This window comes from Uloborus diversus, chromosome 4 (genome assembly GCF_026930045.1).
Source record: "Uloborus diversus isolate 005 chromosome 4, Udiv.v.3.1, whole genome shotgun sequence".
NCBI lineage: Eukaryota > Metazoa > Arthropoda > Arachnida > Araneae > Uloboridae > Uloborus > Uloborus diversus.
Genome location: NC_072734.1, coordinates 130618702 through 130633818, shown reverse-complemented (window position 1 = coordinate 130633818; position 15117 = coordinate 130618702). Strand labels below are relative to the sequence as shown.

The 15117-nt window shown below is 32.9% G+C and overlaps 1 protein-coding gene across 1 annotated transcript in view; it reads right to left on the bottom strand.

Annotated features, from left to right (window-relative positions):
• LOC129219913 (acyl-CoA Delta-9 desaturase-like) overlaps nt 1-14651 on the bottom strand; it is a 62511-nt gene extending 47860 nt beyond the window's left edge. The window contains exon 1 of the mRNA XM_054854229.1: nt 14476-14651. The gene's annotated coding sequence lies outside the window, so the exon portion shown is untranslated. The remainder of the gene's footprint in view (nt 1-14475) is intronic.
• Between the last annotated feature and the right edge of the window lie 466 nt (nt 14652-15117).

The following is a 15117-nucleotide window of genomic DNA, read 5'->3' as shown; positions in this document are numbered from 1 at the left end:
TACTCGCCAATTTGCCGAGTACTCGGTACTCGGCCAATACCGAGTAGTTGTAAAAAATGGAATATTGTTCAAAGCAGAGTTTACAATTAATAAAAAAATACAAGCATATAATATACTGCAATCATTTACAATCCAAATTTAAATTTTGAGAATAATGAAGTTTGTTATGCTTCAATGGAGTAAATCTTTTATTTTAATGCCCCAAAGTTAATGAAACTTATTTACTAAAAATGGGACAAAGAAGGTATGTACAGAAAATATGAAATTTTCATATTATTACATGGATTTTTGCCACAAACAAAATTATTTATTAGAAGCATAAAAATACCCTTTCTTAAAAAATAAAACAACATTAAAAGCACAAATGTGCAGGAACACTGCAGACACGTGTTTTGGCATTACAAGGAATGCTTTCTTCAATGTACAAAATGTGAGCTTATAGATTTAAATAATTAGACAAAAGTCGGATTTTTTTTATATTCATAAAGCTCACATTTTATGCACTGAAAAAGACATTCCTTATAATGCAGAAACACGTGTCTGCACTGCTCCTGCACATTTGAGCTTTTACCGTTGCTTCATTTGCTTTTGAAAAATATTTATCTTTGGCGGACTAGAAGTATATAAATTGATATAATTTGTTTTAATTCCACAACGTGATTAATCCTACCTTTTATTTATTTCGTAATTTTTAATTTAAAACATAACCTATTTGTAAAATTAGACACAAACAAAATCTTTTAAATGATGCATAATCAAATTTCAGCAGGAATTTCTGTTTTAAAAACTATTATTTGGACATAGAGGACTATACTACTATTCAAATGAGTTCAAAATTCGTTACGTTTGTGTCGGTGGTTCTTCTTAAAAGATAATTGAAATTCGGTACTCGGTAACTCGGTACTCGGCCAAAGTACGACTCGGGTACGTCTCTAAAAATAATTATTTCTGCAACAACGGTTATAATGAGGCGTACTGTCCAACCACGGATTGCATGGAATTTTCAAACGTCCAGATAAGACGAATCTATGTGAATGAGGGGGAACAGTAAAAATTTGATGCGCGTATTACACTCATTTGAATGAGACTCTGCTTTGCAAAAGATGACATCGGTAAAAAAAATAATAGATTCATCCATTTCCGGCTGTAAAACGAATGTTTGTCTTTCCATACAATCCGTGGTCAGACAGTAGGAAGTTTGGTTTTTATTGGTCAAACATAACCTACATAATTTTTCTTCTCGCACGAGTTCAACTGGGGTCGGTTATTTTAACAATCGCATGTTGATTCAAAAGAGGAGTTGAGGAGTTGTTAAACTGCGAGTATGAGAGAAGCTTTTTTTTTTCCTGCTTTAGCTCGAGCTAGAGAAAAATAGTTTTCTCTCTATGTCTCGAGTCACTTTAAGCTGGAGAGAAATTACGAGCGACTGTTAATAACAATAAAAATCTGACGAACCGAATCCAATCACTGGAATGCTCTTCGATCGTGAAGTCCAATATTCTACTGTGTTCTAACTGTTTGTGGTTTTTTAATTCGGAATCGCGTTACTTCTCAAAAGTTGCATTTTAATGTCCTCAATCGGGGAAAAATTCAAAAAAAAAATAAATAATTAATTAATAAATTAAAAAAAAAATCTAAGTTGATATCTTCAGTTCGCACATGAGGCTGGAAGTTTGGAAAATATGTTAATAATTGAATACTTCAAAAATCTAATAAAAAAAAATTTTCTAATTTTTATAGTGCAACAACCATAAGTTATCCGTATATAGCGTAGCTTGAACCTAAAAAAATATTTTATAGCTTTTACATAAGTGACGAAGGATCTTATGTAAAAGCTATAAAATATACTTTTTTTAGGGTCAAACTCTATATTGATAATTTATGGTTGTTGCACTATAAAAATTAGGAAAAAAAATTTAAATTTATAAAAATTCAATTTTTAAGATTTTTTAAAACTTTTAACCTTTTATGCGCGAACTGAAAATGTCAACTCCGATTTTTTTTTTTTTTTTTTTTTTTTGATTTTTTCCTAATATCGAACTCTCTATATATCGAACTACAACTTTTAAGACGTAACGCAAGTCCAAAATAAAAAAAATCGATTGTTTCGAGCCACCCTAATATATAGTAAATATATATCTTACAGTCGTTATCCACTCATTGCTAAATGAAAGTTTTTTGTAGTTTTTTTCTATGTACTTCATTTTGCTACACCATCAACTGCGTGTGAACCGTTCTGAGATGTTTGATGTAACTGGGATTAAAAAAAAAACAATTTTGCAGATATCCACTCATTACCATATTTTCGAGATCTGTTGCAGTTTCAAGCACTAGACTACTCTAATGCATCGCATACTCTAGAAGCCTAGCTAGGGTTCTTATGTCTGTCTCTCTTTCAATCTCACCCTCCAGTTATCTTTGTGAAGGCTGGAACCGTTGTCGAACTTTGGTAGAAAGCAGCTACCTCCGAAAAGTTTCTTTCTCTCCCCCCCTTCCTTTTCACACACACACGTGCTTGAATCTATAGTGCTTTGTCTCAAGTAGTTCTCAATCAGACAAATCTGTAATTCAAGCAGGAATTTATTTCAATCAATCAGAGTAGAAGTAGAGTAATTAAACCAGATTGACTGCTACTAATATGCCATCCAAGATTCACGATTCCATCACTTCCGCTCTTCTTCATCACCCACCTGTGCAACCCTCCGCGCCCATCCCTTCAGTAAATCCAGCAACCCTATCGGATTAAACAGAGATAGACAGGAAAAAAAGAAGGAATTTCTAAATGAAGAGAATCGCGGTCAATGACCCAAAATCCGAGGTACGGTCCGCTAGTGGAGGTCAGGGTGACATAGAGTCAACGAGAGAGAGAGAGAGAAGATGGAGGTAAGCTCACACCTTCAGGCGACGAACCACCTGATGCCCGACGTGACTGAGAAAACGAGATGAGAGAGCCGCATCCAGAGAGATTTCTTTTTCTTCTTTCATTTTTGTGGTTTCGGTCAAAGGGGAACAAAGATCTCCGCCTTTCTAGCCGCAATGGGTATTCCCTCGAGACCTCATTTTTACTTTCGGGTTATTCCTCAGTTATTTTATTCTTCCAATTTTATAGTTTGCCAAGGAACAATGACAAAGTATACCATTAACAAGTCTAAATGATCGGTTAGATTTGTTTTGCTTTTTCGGACTTTCGCAAGGGCAAGTACAGCCTTCAGCGCATTGACAAACTAACCAAAAAGTTTTGTTTACTTCCGTTTTGTTTGGTAATTTTGGTTTCATCCCCACAACCGACTAGACTAAGGCCCCTATATATACGAGCCGACGCATCAGCTTAAGATCAGCCTTTTTGGATCGGAGCGCGTGTTTGAGTGGTTGTCTTTTCTGGCGAGTTTTCGCGTAGGTGATTGTTCACTGTAAGCAATTATTAGCCGCACGTGAATTGTTTATAAAATAAAATATTATTTTCTGCAAATTTGGCGAAATCCGAAACTTTGCTGGGGTAACCCAAGCAGTGCAACAATGAAAAATCCGATCCAAAATGGCTTAACTTAAGCTGATGAGTCGGCCTGTCTATATAGCGGTTCTAGACTAGAATATATATTTGACTAAAAATACCAAGAACGAAGATATCATTTTCTTTCTTGAGATAGTGGTATAACAACAAATTTCAATGTGAAGACGATCCATGCGCAATTTATTTGACTAAAAAGTCACAAACGAAGATATTTTTTTCTTACTTGAGTTGGTAGAACAACAAATTTCAATATGAAAACAATCTAAGTCGGGTTTGCTTTTTACTTATTAGGAGAGACTACCTAAAGCTCTATTTTAAAGTTTTCAGTTTTACATTTCAAAATTTTTCATTTAAAAGCAAGTACAATTTTTTTAAATATTTATCTCAATATTGATGATTCATCGCTGATCAATTTACGCGCAGTAACTGTCAAAAAACATCAAAATCCGGACATCTCCTGATCATACCAAGAAATTAATTCAGTTACTTTAAAACCATTACTGAACAACAGTTACGATTATGTTAAATAAAAAATTGATTACGATTATGAGCTTGTCTACGGTTGTTTTAATGTTTAAACTTTTTTCTAAAGTGTTAAAACAATTGATGTCCCAGGTAAAATTAGTTTTTTGGATGATTTTTTTTCTGATCGTATGAATCGCTCATCTATGAAATAATTATCTGCCTAATGTAACAGCTATAGAATCATAGACATTGTTTTATAAAGGTATAGGAAAGGTTATAAATTTTGAGGATTTGTAATAGTAGAAATGTGTCCGTCATTCAACGTCTAAGGAACTAATCGCGATTAAAAAGTCACACGATTACGATTATAGCCAATTCTATAATCAAGAAGTTGTAGTTACAGTTTCGTCAAAAGAATTGCTTTTACGTAATTACTGTTTAAACATTATTACAAGTACAAAGGGGTCGTTTCCAAAATTTTAAAAGTATTTTTTTCTGAAAGAGCATGCTTAAAAACATAGGATCTGACAATTTTTTAAATAATTTATTTAAGTTTAATATTTTTAAAAAATTACTTAAATCAGTGCGCTTTCATTGTTTACACTTCTGTCGTGTGACATCACAAATGATGAAAGGCCATTTTGTGTTGCCATTCACAGAGCAAAATATTTAATGCGCATCTTTACTCACGTGTATTGGCAACAATAGGGTTGATAGCAAGCATAGAGCGCAATTTTAATTCGCTGCTTGATTATCATAACGTGGAAACGTAGTAGAAAGAAGTGCATCATTTGTGACGTCATGAAGATCACGCCTTGTTTGAAAAATCGGACATTTTAAAAAATTAATTAAAAAAAAAAAACTGCTGGGAAAATGAAAGTATTTTCTGGGTCCATGTTTTTTTTTTTTGCTCATTCTATCCATTTCAATGACTAAAAGTAGTACTTTTGACTGAAGGAAACCACCCCATTGATATTCCTGTAACGATTTTCAAAATATATATAATAGTTACAATCAGGCCCTTATTACCGAATATGTCAACTGAGCCGTGGTCTTGGGACCAACAAAGATTAAAACCTTATGTTTAGCCTATTATTAAAGAAAAAAGACAGAAATTCAAGGTTTTCCCCATTTTTTTATTTATCTTTTCTTCTACTTACTTAAGGTGTGGGAATTGCACGCCTTCAAACATTTTGAACGAGTGGTTGAGCATCACAACACCCCTGAAATTGGCACTGTTGGTTCTTTGTGAATGCTTGTATTTATAAGTTTAACTACAGAGGGCCCTGAAAAAAGGCTTGGCCTAAGGCCCTCCAATAATTTAATCGGGACCTAGTTACAATAAATATACCATATGCGTCTACATATGGGAATTCATTTACGATACTAATATATTATTAACACACTTTTTAATTATTAACTGTACACTTTTAATACGATGCAGATACGATCTCTGGGCTTCAGTATTATGATTTAAAAATGGAAATTGCGATTTTTCTTTAAAAAAAAAAAAAAGAATCAACAGAGTTCAAACGCTTGCTAAGAAAATAACACCAAAGGTGCAATCCGGTGAAATTTATTTCGATTTGAGTTAATCTCGACAGTATTGCATGTGAATTTATACCCAGCATCTTTTGTATCCGACATCCGTTCAGATTCTGCTTCAACATATCTGTCGTGTTGAATCATTGATTTTGGTTTCGTTTGTTTGCGGTTTTTTACTTTTTCGAAACAACTTCTCGGTTTTGGGATTTTCCAACCCAATAATTTAGTTTATTTTTTGAACTGTTGTGTTCACTGCGCTGAACACTTGCGTCACACGGAAAATCCTCATATTTTTCATTGTGCTGTGCGTGTATATGTACGTGGCTTTTCAAACGGAAAAAAATAGATTTGATTTAACAATTACATTCTTTCATCACCGTTGGCGTTACTTTTGCGGTTAATTCAAGATCACTTCTCTTCAAGAGCGTTTTGAAACAATCAACGGGGGAGAATGTCTGTAACTTCAGTTCCCGGAGTATCCCATAAATCTTTAAAGAAAATATTGCCTCTTTCATAAAAGCATCTTCAAGTTTCTTTTTATTTCTTTTTTTTTCAAAAGAAAAACAATCATCTACATTCTACTCCAGCGTTTCTTTATTTTTTTCTGAGTGGAACCCTTTTAAAAAACCACTTTTTTCGTGGAACACCTGTTTTTTTCGTAAGTAGTATAATTTGAAGCAACATTCTTATTTTTTTTTTGAAGTCAAAGTAAAGAAAATTTTAAATAAAATTTTTTAGTATCAAAATCAAAACGCAATTTCAAAAAAAAAAAAAAAAAAACTGGAAATAATTTCGAAAACAAAATTTTGTAGACACGAACAAAAATTTAAAGTTTAAAATTTAAGTTTCAGTTTTGAAAATTCATTACTTTAATAGATTTTTTAAGTTTTCTAAAAAGAAAGGAAAATAAAGAATGAAAGTTTCGTGGAATCCTTGATTGATCTCCATGGAACCCCTGAGCTCCGCGAAACACAATTTAAGAAACGCTGTTCTACACGGTATCGTTTTGAGGGTCGAAAGCCCTCTGTACTTTTGGTTTTAAGCCATATTTGCAGTCCTAGTATGACATTTTAAACTCATATTATAAGGTCTGTCATTGTAACCTTTCCCTTTTCAAAAGATTCTATTGCACCTGATTATTTGCTGATTCTGTTATTTTATGCATCTGAACGTTTGTCGAAATAAAAAGAAAAAGATAGAGAGATACCAATGATAAAATAAATAAAATTTTAAAAAGTGAATTTGATTCCGACAAATTCAAATTTTTGCAATCAAGTATTGCAGCCAAGTTTTGGAAGTTTTGATCATTAATGAATCTCTCTTTTTAAAAAATTGTACCATACAATAAAAGCAGGAATCATGTTAAAAGAAAAACGCAGTAAAAAATATAAAATTCTAAAATGTATGTTAAAAAAATATTTGTTTTTAAACTTAAAATACGGTAAAAAAAAAAAGATTTGTTCATGAATTCACTTAAATATCTTTAGTAAAAGAAATTCTGAAGTTAAACATGATTGAAAAATAACAATTTTAGTTACCGTATCTAAGCGTCTAAACATAAATAACATTCGAAAGATATACATAAATAATGAGGGTACAAAGACTATCCAATCTGAAAAAAAAAGCCTTCCCCTCCCCCCCCCCCCCCCCATAGAAAAGATGAAGAAAAGGAGGGAAAGAAATGAAAATAAGCACTGCATTTTTATGTACGGAAAAAAGAAGGCAATATTTATTAGCTGAACGCAATTTTTTCCCTCAATAATTTAAACTTTTAAGAATTTCATCCGTCATGAGTGCTAAAAATCCTTCGCAAGAACTTCACTTAAGTCTGCTGAAAACGGTTTTTAAATTAATGGCAATGGATCGCCTGACTCGCTATCTACTATTCACAAAGCGAATAAAAAAAAATATATCTTCCACGGTATAGTAAAAGCAATAAGAGACATTGATTGTTCAAAAAAGTAAAAGGAAAATAAATAAATAAAGAGCAAATTTTTACACACAACTACATTCAACCATAGATCTTAATGTGTCCTTAATAGAAATAGATTTTAAAACACTTGAGTTTTTTGTTAGTAAACCCGTTTTTGTACAATTACGTTTGAAAAATTATTCTCTAAGACAATTTTGAACAATCCTTTATTATAAGGTGAAATAAAATTTATCAGCCATTCAAACCAACTTCAAACCGGTTACATTTTAATAAATGAAACCAAATGCATAACAAAGGTTTCGACTGTCTTCAAAACAAAGATGCCATAAAGCTACTTAATTCAATACGGCTGTAAACGTAAGCTCTTAAAAATTGATCCTTAATCAGATTTCTTTTGCTATTTTGAAAATTATTATTCATATTTTTCGTGCTGTTCGTTGCACAGAGAGCTGAAAGAACCATTTTAAGAGGAAATAAACATCAAGCGTATCAAACCACGGTTATATTTTGGGACACAGAAGAAGAAAACATGTTTATATAATATTGGTCACGTGTGACGGGGAATGAGGTTGTTTTTAAACTTAGAAAAATAATTCATCGGAAATGCAGATGAAATAAAAGTCTTTGAAAAGGAAAGGAAGCCATTAAAAATAATGGGCATTTCTTAAAAACGAAATAAAAAATATCTTTGCGATTTTCTCATTTTATTTTTTTTAAAAGTGTTTTCATTATTATTACTTATTTCTTGAAAATTTGTTTATTCTGATAAATATGAAGCTTATAAACTTTTTGCCCATTTGAAAAACATACTAAACAGTGAATCTTATGAATTTGCTGAATTTCAATGAACGAAGAATACAGTAAAGAAAATAATACAGTAAAAAACTAATATGTATAAACCAATACTGTACTTACAGTTTATTTTCTCGGTCTGGCAAAGGTGTTTTTTAATTGGTAGTTTTACAGCTTAAATTTTCTAATTCATTTATGTCATAACTTTTTTATTTCCTTATCATCAATATTGGGAAAAGAATAATGTGTGGAAGTACCTAGTTTAAGAAAAGTGCTTATTTAGTAAGCGTAAAATAATTTGTTCACAAAATGCCTGAAGGTTTGTTGAATGACTGAGGTTTCATATGGAAAATGTCTTATAAAGTCAATAAAGGCTTTCTGATGCAGGGATCTCAAACTTGTAAGTTCTCGAGACATTGGCTAAAGTTCCTGAAATCCTCTTTCCGTTCTAAACTAGTTGTACTTTCGAACTTTCATGTAATACGGCTGTAGTCATGCGAGAATGCTAATAACCTTTTACAGCCATTCCTTTGATCAGCGGAAATGTCACAGATGCTATATTTCTAAAAAAAAAATTATTTTTTTTAAAATAAAATCTTGCTACAGCTTTGTTAATGTTTAGAAAATCAAGATTAACTTTAACCATACTGACACGCCTCACCGTGAGATTTTCATCATTCAGCGATTGAGATTTATAGAATAAGGCAACCGTTGATGCTTTCCAATTTGAAGAAATTTTCTCTTTTACTGTGAATTCAGTTTTTAATACATTATTTCTAAAAGAACAGTTTCCTGTAAGAATAAATTTCAGGATTATTTTTGCTCCTTTTAAGCTTAAACTGTCGTTAGCGTCAGTCACGTTGACGAGAACAGCGCCCAATGCATTTGCTCGGACAAACGGTTCTCGATGAAGCCTGATTCTGCAGTAAGTTTATGCACAAAAAAGAAAGAGAACGATCCTAGCATTTATTTTCACAGAAACTTATTCTCTCAGAAATCATAGGCTGAAGAATAACTGCCGTGAGAGAAAAGAGTTCTTCATATTGTAAAAAACTCTAACATAATATTTCATACTTGGGGATAGTGGGAAAAAATCAATTTCAGCATCATAAATATTGAATGGGTTTCAATTTCATGATCAGAGAAGATAAATACCGAGGTAAAAATTAGCGACTAGTATTATATCAAATAAACGAACTTTTATTCTCGATACGAGAAAAACTTAAATGTGATCAACTATAGTCAGTCATTTTGGAGAGACTAGAGTAAGTAAGCATAATTTTCTTAAAATCAATTATTGAAACATAGGGCTTATAGATAAAAATTGACAGTAAAAAGATTTATCTATTCAATTTTAACTTTGCCTTAAAAACAGCTTTTATACATTTCAAACCTTTTGTGGCTTTTAATAGTAAGGAAATTACTTGTAAAAGTGATTTAAACTAATTAAATAATTATATCTCTATATTCCTTTTGAATGCTTTAACTTTAATTTCCTCTTTTTTAAAATTTTTTTCTTGGAGTTCAATGTTTGACTTCAAAGGGAAGAGAAGAAAAGATTATGAAGCTTAAAATAAATTACCGAGTTTGTTTAACCAGTCCCTTAATTTTGGTTGGATGCTTTTCTTTATTAGTTATTACTCAGGATAGATTGATAGGATTTCTGCAAAACATTCTCAGATTCTTATTTTTTCTTTAAAGAATAGTCTGCGAGCATGCTGCTCTGTCAACGTTGCCAAATTTACATGTTTGTGTACTTTAATGAAATAAAAGTCTGAAGTTGTTGAGATTTTGGATAATTTTGTGGGGAGAAAAGTAACGTATTGAGCTCTCTCTTATGGATACTTTTAAATATGTTAATACAAAAGAAATTGAAGCATTGAAATTATATTGCCAGTTTCACTGCTCCCATTAGATAATTTGTGATTCCCCTCCACATGTGAAGGAAGTTTCTCTACCACTACAAATTCATTCTCCCCCCTCACTGATTTGTATTTCTGCAATTTTTCTGCTTTGGAAAATATATTCAAAAAACTACAAGAAGAGAGCAACTTCTCCGCTGTTCACTTTAATTGTCCACTCTTCCCATAGTCTGATCCCAGAAGACGATTTCATATTTTACTAGAAGGATTTTTGGAACTTTCTTGTCTAAGACTTATTCTCTGTTAGACTGGAATTTCCATTGTAGTTGTGAAAAGATGGTGATTTCGTTTCCGAAACGCGAAGCTCTCATTTCGAGTTGAGATGAATTCAGCACTTGGCGGAAGTTTCTATAACCTCTGCACAGCAGTGCTCAAGCCAAGCTGTGATAGTTATGCTTCTGTGAGAGATCTAAGAGTCTGATTGCAGAATTTGCAACCAGACCATAGAGCTTATATAAACTAGATTGCAAGTTCCTAAATCTACGAGGCAAAAACTAGCTGTCAACATGAAAAGAATGTAGTGGTCAAATAATAACGGCGGTGGTTTTATATTTGGCATCTTTCTTTCCATATCATGGTGAAGTTCAAGTGCGTGCTTAGCTAAGTTTGGGTGTTTGGCTGATAGCTAGACTGTCGTGCTCTCCAAACCGCGATAGTCAAAACTGCTTTCATCCTTACAGACAAAATAACCCTATCATTCGTTCTAGATATCTTCTTACTCTGAGGTTCAGACATGCTCAAGTACATAAGACTATTCGTGTCTTTTGCAGGATTTCCAATAGACGTATCTGCATCCCCACCATCCTGTTCAACAATGGCGATGGCTATGTTAGACGCCGCAGAACAATTGCGCAACTTTTAATTATGGTTGCAATTGGCTAATTCCGCATAGCAAATAGTCTCGATCGGTGATAAAGTGAAGTTTTTTGCCCAAATCTCACTGTACCTTCTTGAAAAGCAGAAACTTCAAAAAAAAAAAAAAAAAAAAAAAAAATCACACGAAGTCATCTACGAAAGACACTTTTGCAGTGCTACGCGAGAGTGGTGATGCTCAAGAGACCGGTTTACAACCCAACGTTCTTTGACCTAGCCATGAACCGACGAAGAAGATGATTACTACCTCCGGTTTTACCGTAACATTGCGCAACGACGTTACGTTACCGATTCGATACCGCAAAGCCCTTTTTTGCTAAACAATTAATAGAGTGCATCAATGTCGTTTATAAGGGACCGTACACGAATTACGAATTTTTTAAATGCTTTATGCCAAGTGTTTTGTTTTCTCTGCAGACTTCGCTAAAGGGGGGGGGGAGAGAAGAGGGGAGGCTTGTGTCCATGCAAGGAAAATTCGAAGATTCGCATCTTATTATTTTCTACAACAGAAAAATATAATCGTCTCAAATTGAAAAAAAAAAGTGAAACGCAATGAAAAAAGGATTCTACAAGAACTACCTTATTGATAAGAAGAAATATTTAGGCTATTGTAGATCTCGGTGAAAGGAGATACTAGTTCCATTTTTGGCATTTTTATGTTTTATATTTAACTAGTGATACCCGCACGGCTTTGCCCGTAATAGAAAAATCAAATGGTCTTTTGGTTCGCCTGTATATTTACAAATAATGTATGGTGAATTTTCTCGCCCTTTGGCTTGTACCCATCTTACGGTTCCACGTTATGATAATTTCGTATCTCGTAAATTGGCTTGTGCCCATGTTTCGGTTCCACGTTATGATAATTTCGTAATTTACTCGTCCATCTTATGATATTTTTTTTTCTTAAAATTGGAATAGAAAAAGAACCACATCGAATTTTCGAAACATCGCTTCGAGGTGCACACCCCCATGCTACATACTAACTTTGTGCCAAATTTCATGAAAATCGGCCGAACGGTTTAGGCGCTATGCGCGTCACAGATATCCTACAGACATCCAGACATCCTCCGGACAGAGAGACTTTCAGCTTTATTATTAGTAAAGATTATGCCGTAAAATACTAAAAAAAAGAGCTCTAATAGGCTACAGTTCAAGAAAAGAATGATACAGTTCCGCAATAACTCGATGCGTTAAAAAAATTGAAACTGAAGTGTTTTTTTTTTTTTTTTTCTCACAAGACTCGCGGTTTTTTTTTTTTTTTTATTGGAACCAAATATTATTTGAATCGTTTATTGAAAATCCAAAATGTATTTGGATTATTATAAATATTTGGAGCACAAACGAGGCAACTCCAATGTATAGCAATCAATTGCACGTACGTAATTAACTACATTTCCAGTTTAATCTGAATTATAAGTAATACGTGAAGTTCCGGTGCGTGCACGGGGAGGGGGGAGATGGGACACTTGTTGGCCCGGGCCCGATTCTGAAGGGGGCCCGAGATTTTTGAAATGAGGAGTGAAATATGTGTAGGGACGTAGGGGTAAACAATATGTAGAGGGCCAGTAAAAGTCACTTGTGACGAGCCCCGAAATTTCTGTGCACGCCCCTTTGTGAAGTTTATGTATTTAAGATCTGCGATGCGATGCGTATGTAACGCACGAAGCTTCTAAAATTTTTCTGAAAACTGTATTGAAATTTCAATTTTTTTGGGGGCTATGGGACTCATAGAAGTGAGGAAGATACTCAGGTTAGACCGAAAAAAAGAAGAAAAAAAAAAAGTCGCCCCCCCCCCATAAAATGGATGATTTTTCAAAATATTTTAGATAAAATATCCCGTTAGTCTTCATTCGTAATCAAATATTCATGCTTCGGAACTTTCCACCTCTCTAGCCTTTCAAAAAAATATTAGTACGGTTTATGTAATGCTCTCTTCCCCTCCATATCACACTGTCGAGAGTTGGAAAAAAATACGGGAGAGCTATCTTCTAAAAACGGAGATGATGGTAGGAAACGGCAATCATATTTGGATTCAGGCGGTCTTTTTACAAAAGAATCGGCAAATAATGGTTTGGAAGAAAGAAAAATGACGGAAGTGAATGAAAAAAAAAAAGAAAACTTTTCGATTTTTTTTTTTTTTTGTCCCGCGCAGTGTAATTTATTGGTAAATCGGATCTAAGTTCCATGCACAAGTAACTAAAATTTGACTATCAATATGTTCTCTTTTATTATTATTTTTTTTGTTTTAGTCACCGATTTCACTAAAATTTCGAATTTTTTAATTGCCTCATGCATACAATGTTTTGATCATAGATTCAATTTATGAACCCTTATTAAAAACTACTGAACTTCAATAGTCTATATTTCAGGTAGACTTCACGTCAACTGTCGGGTTTAAGTCGGAGAATTTCGCGGACGAAGGTCATATTTTAGCCACATTTTCTACAAGAGATATTTATTTTCCAGAGCTCTGATAAGATCACGCTGAGAAGTGCAGTCACTTTCCGTGTACTTTCTAAGAAAAATAGAATGCCTCAGACTCCAGACGAATTGGGTTTTATTCTTTTAGTTACAAAATCAATGTTGGATATACGCAAAAAACAAAAACAAAAGCCGAAGTCAAACTTTTGTTTCAATTTGAATACTGAATATAAAACCTATGAGCTTTTGTTCAGAGCAAAATGCTCTCATGCAAGAGGACAGGGAAAATCATTAGATTTTTTTTTAATGCATTTTTTTTAGAAAGATTTATTTGAAGTTACATAATGGTTTCTTTCACTCCAATATATAAAAATTAAAAGCCAAGGTTTGAGATTCCCAGAATGAAACACAAATACAAGCGTAAAAAAACCACCCCCGTACAAAATGAATGGAGCAAGAAAAGAAGTACACGAAAATAGTAAACCCATAATAGCGATTAACTCCATAAAAATAATAAATAAAAAATTAATAAATGAAACAAATAAATAAATAATAAATAAAAAAAGTTATTTTTTTCACAAAAATAAATTAATAAAAATAACCTCTTGAGCATGAAATGGAAGACGGGAAGGAAATGAACAGACGGATACCGTTGATTGTTTATCACTTTGTAATTAAAAAATCAACAAAACATTCAAATTTAATATTTTAAAAACTGCAAGGCGCATTTTTCTCAATGCTAAACTTTATTTATAGTATAAAGCGTGAAAATACGCTTGAATAAATTTTGAGGCGTTATTTCCGGTTTTCAATGCGTGAAATATACTTGTAAAGGCGTTAAAAATATCTTCTCGTCACATTTGATCTAAAAAACACCTGATCGAATAATCTATCACCAAATTACTCTAGACTCATCTAAACTTATCTGCTAAATACAACAACACATACATACAATCACATACATTCTGAAATGACAAATAAGTCAAACGATATTTGAAATAAAAATTACTCACTTGAAGGTTGAAAAACGCCTAAGTATCTGATTAATTAGTCCTTATTTTGGTCAACGTGAAATCCTTCTCAACAGAACTTCCGATCGAATGTCATGAACGAGTTTGCAATTTTCCGAATCAGCACAAAGGAATCCGCGTTCTCCACCGAATGTCGAACACCTTTTGTTTGCGCTCCAGGGTTTCGCGCGTCTGAGTTCATTCCGAAACTTCAGTTCCATTTTGCTCGACCTCTTGCGCAGGCGCAGAAGAAATCTTGACGATTCTGGAAGAAAGAGTTCTTCAAAAAATCTCTAACTTCTAGACTTGAGTAAACTATTAAAATTTATAAATATAATGGGACAAAAAATGCAGAAGGAAAAATGAAAATTTTATTATTAGTAGTTTAATTTCTTTGCACTTATTGTGATTTCGATTTATTTATATTAATTTAATAGACTTCATGTTATTGTTAACATTTATCATTAAAAAAATTGCTTCTAAAGAAACAAGTAATTTAATTTCTTCTTACCAAAAATGTTGCAAGATATTCGGCAAATTGTGTCCGGACACTGTACATAATTCCAAAACGTAGGTGATAAACCGCAATTAGATGTATTCGCATTGGAGTTAAAAATTAATGAAATCAAAGTAATCAATGATGCA